The sequence below is a fragment of the Pyxicephalus adspersus genome, chromosome 12, assembly GCF_032062135.1.
Source record: "Pyxicephalus adspersus chromosome 12, UCB_Pads_2.0, whole genome shotgun sequence".
Taxonomy (NCBI): Eukaryota; Metazoa; Chordata; class Amphibia; order Anura; family Pyxicephalidae; genus Pyxicephalus; species Pyxicephalus adspersus.
The window spans coordinates 6,302,715-6,308,803 of NC_092869.1; the positions used below are offsets into that span (position 1 = coordinate 6,302,715).

General features: G+C 43.5%; 1 long non-coding RNA gene across 1 annotated transcript; it reads right to left on the bottom strand.

Moving 5' to 3' along the window:
• On the bottom strand, positions 1-1,383 carry LOC140342190 (uncharacterized). Its single transcript, XR_011923010.1, has 3 exons — positions 1,111-1,383; positions 386-486; positions 1-247 (listed from the first exon to the last, which is right to left on the bottom strand). It is a non-coding gene; the product is annotated as an uncharacterized lncRNA (long non-coding RNA).
• Positions 1,384-6,089: the final 4,706 nt, after the last annotated feature.

The window sequence follows — 6,089 nt, forward strand, 5'->3', positions numbered from 1 at the left end:
TTTGAGCTTTTGGCTGTGAAAATGATGACATGTCCATTGCGGTCCAGATGAATAATAAAAGAAAATTCTGCTTCATCTCCAGCATCCCATGTCAGACACCAATTCAATCAAGGGCTCTTGATGATGTCACCGGCAACAACAGACATTTCAAGTGCCATTGAGAGATCATCATGATGGAAGAACGAGTAAAGAGCCTCTCTCTTCATTATTCTGCCTCCCAAATGGTTCGCACCTACAGAATAAGCACCTGCCAAAGAGCCAAATATATCAATTAAAACCAAACTCGATTACCTATTGACCAATACAATGTTCCTGATGGTTGCCCAATTGAAAAAATAAAAGAGGTGGATGGTTTATTGTGGTGCAGTTGCTGCTTATTACTTACGGGGTATCCAATTTTAATAATAGCCACCCAGGAATGGCTTGGGAGGTGCTGTTTAGGGAGTTTTCTAATATTGCACAGGATCCTGGAGACAACACATGCACCTGGAGGGGTATAGGAAGCAGAAACACATAATTTCTTAGTAGATGCTTGCAAAACACTTGCATTCAAATCTATGCAGGGGACGGACCATGAGATGCTACATGTACGATGACAATCCATGTTGAAAGCATGTTGAACCCATTTTGTGGATTAATTCTGGCAATTGCCTATCTATGATCGTTGGACATCATGCACACAATCATACATGCGGGGCGGGTAGGTTTGCCATCTTTCAGGGGATTGCATTTGAAACCAGTAAAACAGTGATGGTGTTGTCATACTGTATGCATACCATCGTGTGTTGTTATGTCAATCTTTGCCGAAGCCCATTTAGTGAGGATTGATAGTTTTGCATGACAAATATGTAAAGTGTGTACATAGCTTAAAGTGGACCTAAACTCAAAAAGAAAGTCACTTGGAGGTGGCATGTGCCATGTAGTAGTAGAGCTTGGCTCTGTGTGCATTGGTGCCACATTCAGCGCCACCCGCTGAGGACAATATAACAATTACACCATCAGTGGCCATGCAATGACCGAAGAGGATCACATGCTCATTGAAGTCCACTGTGGAGCTGGCAGCAAATATTACAGCCTAAATCAGAACTAAACTAAAAAAACTACACTTACCTTTAATCCCACAGATCCCTCGATAGAGCTGGTTCCACTTTTATCTTCTCTTCCATCACCTGATCTTGGACTGCACAGGTGGGAGATTGGTTGACATTGACTCTGTGAAGGGAAAAAAAATGAAAACTAATCTCATTGCGCTTGGGTGAGATTGGCATCTCTTTCCCCTTGGTGAAAACGCCCCTTCTGTGCATGCTTGAGATCAGGGTATGCGTAAAAGAAGCAGCCAGAACCTTCTGGGATGCAGGCGTACGTATCCCGGGAGGCTCGGCGCTCCCATTAAGTCTTGATCACCGGTGTTGCACCTGAAAAAAAAATAACTATGGAAAGTAAAAATGTTGAGTTTAGGTATGCTCTCTCTCAGCCTGGAACCCTCTGGCTCTCTCTCTGTCTGGAATCCACTGTGGCTCTCTCTCTCAGCCTGGAACCCTCTGTGTGTGTGTCTCTCTCTCTCTCTCTCTCTCAGCCTGGAACACTCTGGCTCTCTCTCTCTCAGCCTGCAATCCACTCCGGCTCTCTCTCAGCCTGGAACACTCTAGCTGCCTTCTCAGCCTCTTGCTGATCAATTCCCTTCTCTTTGCACCTGAGTGCAGGTGGATTTATCCCAAATCAGGGTTGGGCCAAGGAACCCACTCTTTCACTCCCTTGGCTGGCTTCAGGGCCCTATAGAACCTGTTTTTTTTCTTAAAACCTATACATCAATTAACTTTTTTCCCTGGAGCCATTTTAACACTTTCCCTGACATTCTTTTGGGACACTCTGTCACAACAGGTATCATTAAACAACGAACAAACATGCTAAAAAAAATTCATATGTGGCCAGTACACAAATGCATGGAATTGTGAGTTGTTATCTCATTCTTTGCCCTTGTATATTGAAGATCGATCATTTTGAATGACGATTATCTAAAGTGTATCTATAGTTAAGGACTGACTGGGGAAGCGGCATGGCGTTCTTTTTTATCTGTCTCAAGCACAGCTTTATTACGTTTTACTATTATTACTTTTTGTTCCTTTTTGCTGTAGCCTGACACATAATAAAAGCATCTTATTTTAAATACGCACACCTTCTGTGCCATAAATCTATGATGTTAAAGATAGAACGACATGTGATATTGTTTCATTTTATATATATATGAATTTATATATATATATATATATATATCATTTTTTATTTTTATCTTATTTCACATATTCAGGGTTTATGTAATTGTGAGGGCCGGCGAGCCCCCACCCCCTCACATCGGTCTGCGTGCGTTCGCCAACAGCTCCGCCTGTAGATGCTGATGCAGATTAAACTTGATTTAGTTACAGCGTTGACGCAAGGCTGAAATGCAAGTCAGAAATAGAATCTGAGAGTGGATGGGGCACAATACAAGGCTGAATCTCATTTCTCTCTCCTCCTCGTACATTAGGGTATAGTACGTATTGGGAGATGCGGATACAGAGGCCGTGGTACCATCAGGCAGTATGTTACCATGGCAACCAGAGGATGAATCTACAATAGATCACTCAGGGTTCAGAGCAGACATGGAGCTTATGTGTGAACTGGGAAGATGTCTGTACAACTGTTCTTCTAATTGTGCCCATTGTATGGGGCGGGTATTGTCCCGTTGATGTACAACTATTGTGACAGTGTTTGCCACGTGTGAATATTAAATAAAACCAAGAGATCCTTGTGCAAAACCATGGCAGACATCACATTTTGTACAGCTTGGGATACTTCATTTTTTATTGAAATGGAGCCTGATGGGTTGTGACAACCAATAAATTCTTGGGGTCCTCACAGTAGTTTTTGACTCTGTCACTTTCTGACATGCTGCTATAACACTGATCCTGTTGCAATCTTCAACATGTCCAATCTTCAATATATCCTCTGCAGCAAGAACATAAATGAAGGTACAGGTTCCTCATTGCAGGTCAGATCCCACATTGCACAACAGGTACCATGAAGCAGACCGGTTCCACATTGCAGACCAGCTCCAACACCGGAGAGCAACAATATAAGCCAGGTTCCATATTAAAAATCAGGTGCAACTTTGCAGACCAGATACCATGAAGCAGACCAGGTCTCTTACTGCAAACCAGCATCAACGCTGGAGATCAAGTGCCACAGGTCCTGTATTGAAGACCAGGTCCCACATATGTATGCAAACTGCAAACTGGATCCAAAGCTAGAGATCAAGTGCCACAATGCAAGCCAGGTCCTATACTATGAGCCAGATCCCACACACATCCCACATAGGTGACCAGATTCCATATAGCAGACCAGGTCCCACAAGCTAGATCCCAAAATGGAGATCAAGTGCTACACTGCAAGGCAGATCTTGCATTGCACACCAGGTACCAGGAAGCAGGCCAAGTCCCATAATGCAAGCTAGATCCCACATTGCAGGCCAGGTACCATAAAACAGGCCAGGTCCCATAGTGCTAGCTAGATCCCACATTGCAGACCAGTTCTCATACTGCAAACCAGAGATCATGTGCCATGATGTAAGCCAGGTCTCATATTGAAAACCAGGTCCCATATATGTAGGCACGGTCTCTAACTGCAAATCAGATCCAATGCTAGAGCCCAAGTGCCACAATGTAAGCCAGGTCCTATATTTGGAGTCAGATCCGACACAGCAGACCACATTCCACATAGGTGACCAGATTCCATATTGCAGACCAGGTCCCACAAGCTAGATCCCAAAATGGAGATCAAGTGCTACACTGCAAGCCAGACCTTGCATTGCACACCAGGTACCATAAAGCAGGCCAGGTCCCAAAGTGCAAGCTAGATCCCACAATGCAGACCAGTTCTTATACTGCAAACCAGAGATCAAGGGCCAGGATGTAAGCCAGGTCTCATACTGAAGACCAGGTCCCACATATGTAGGCACGGTCTCTAACTGCAAACCACATCCAATGCTGGAGATCAAGTGCCACAATGTAAGTCAGGTCCTATACTACGAGCCAGATCCCACACAGCAGACCACATTCCACATAGGTGACCAGATTCCATATTGCAGACCAGGTCTCACAAACTAGATCCCAAAATGGGGATCAAGTGTTACACTGCAAGCCAGATCCTGCATTGCAGACCACATACCATGAGGCAGGCCAGGTCCTACAGTGCAAGCTAGATCCCATATTCCAAACCAGGTCCCACATTGCAGACCAGTTCTCATACTGCAAACCAGAGATCAAGTGCCACAATGTAAGCCCGGTCCCACACAACAGACCAGATCCCATATTGCAGACCAAGTCCCAGTGGAGATCAAGGGCTACACTGCAAGCCAGATCCAGTATTGCAAACCAGGTTCTATGCTACAAGTCTTGTCCCAAACCGGAAGCTCTCAGATCTGAACACTTCCAGGTCCAGAGCTGTCAAACAGCTGATGAGTGATGATGAGTCTGTGCTCAGTCAATTTAGACTGTAGAGGTGACCTTAGGAGTCTTAAAGACCACTAATATCTCTTTAAAGAGAACCTGTCACCTGAACTCTGCTATTACATGGGAGGCTCAAAAGTGAAAAAAACATAAAAAAAAGGTGTAAAATAAATTATGCTTAATATAATAAATTATTAAACCTCACCAAAATATTTAAAATCACCTTTTACAGGAGAATGCAAAGGCACAAGTCGGTGCACATGTGTACAAAAAAGTGACTCTGACGCACATATTACATATCACAGTGCATACCGAAGTGACACCATTAATTCTATGGCAGTCATTCACAGTTATTTCTACACTCATGACCTTTAGAGCATTGCCTATGGAAATTGGGTGGATTAGGTGAAAATAGCTTTTTTCCTTTTTCACTGGATTTTTTAGTGGGTGTTCTTTTGGGTAGTTAATGTTTTTTTTTTATTCAGGGCCCATTTGCAGTGCGTCAACAAACATTGATACGTTTGCATTTTGTGCTTTACCATGCAAGTCTATTGTAAATGAATTGGCTGGCAACACACCTTAGCATGCTAAAAAAAAGCACCACGCACTGCAATGCACTAACAGGGATTGTAGCACATTACCGGGTAAGCACATTGCTTTGGGGCATCGGGTGCTATTCAAAATAAACAGCTAACAAAGGGATGGCACAAGAATAAGTCCAAGGTCTTCAGGATCTTCCATAACTATGCACTCTTATTATTATTATTATTATTATTAATAATAATAATAATAATAATAATAAAATTATTAAACAGTATTTATAAAGCACCAACATATTACACAGCGCTGTACATTAAATAGGGGTTGCAAATGACAGACTAATACAGACAGTGATACAGAAGGAGGAGAGGACCCTGCCCTGAAGAGCTTACAATCTAGGAGGTGGGGGAATTAGCACATAATAGGAGGGAGATATGCAGTGGTCGGAAGTCGTGGGGGTTTTAGGAAACAGAAAAAGACGGCTAGACAAGTTTGAAAAAATGGGTTTTGAGTGATCTTTTAAATGAGCATAAAGTAGGAGCAAGCCGAATAGGACGAGGAAGACCATTCTAAGGAGTCCGGGCAGCTCTAGAAAGTCCTGGAGCCGTGTGTGTGATGAGGTTATGAGTGAGGAAGTCATTAGTAGGTAATTGGAGGAGCGGAGAGAGCGGCTGGGGGTACTTTTCTATCAGGTCAGAAAGGGGCAGCTCTAGAAAAGTCTTGGAGCCGTGTGTGAGGAGGTTATGAGTGAGGAAGTCATTAGTAGGTCATTGGAGGATCGCAGAGAGCGGCTGGGGGGTATTTTTCTATCAGATCAGAAAGGTAAGTGGGACAAGAACTGTGGAGGGATTGGAAGGCAAAGCTCAGGAGCTTGAATTTGATTCTAAGATGAAATTGAAGCCAATGAAGAGAACTACAAAGAGATGCAGCGGAAGAGGAGCGGAGGGAAGGATGGATGAGTCTGGCTGCAGCATTCATAATAGATTGTAGAGGAGAGAGTCAGGTTAGTGGAATACAGAGAGAATCTAGGTATCACCTAGTATGCATGGACTACTCACCAGCAAT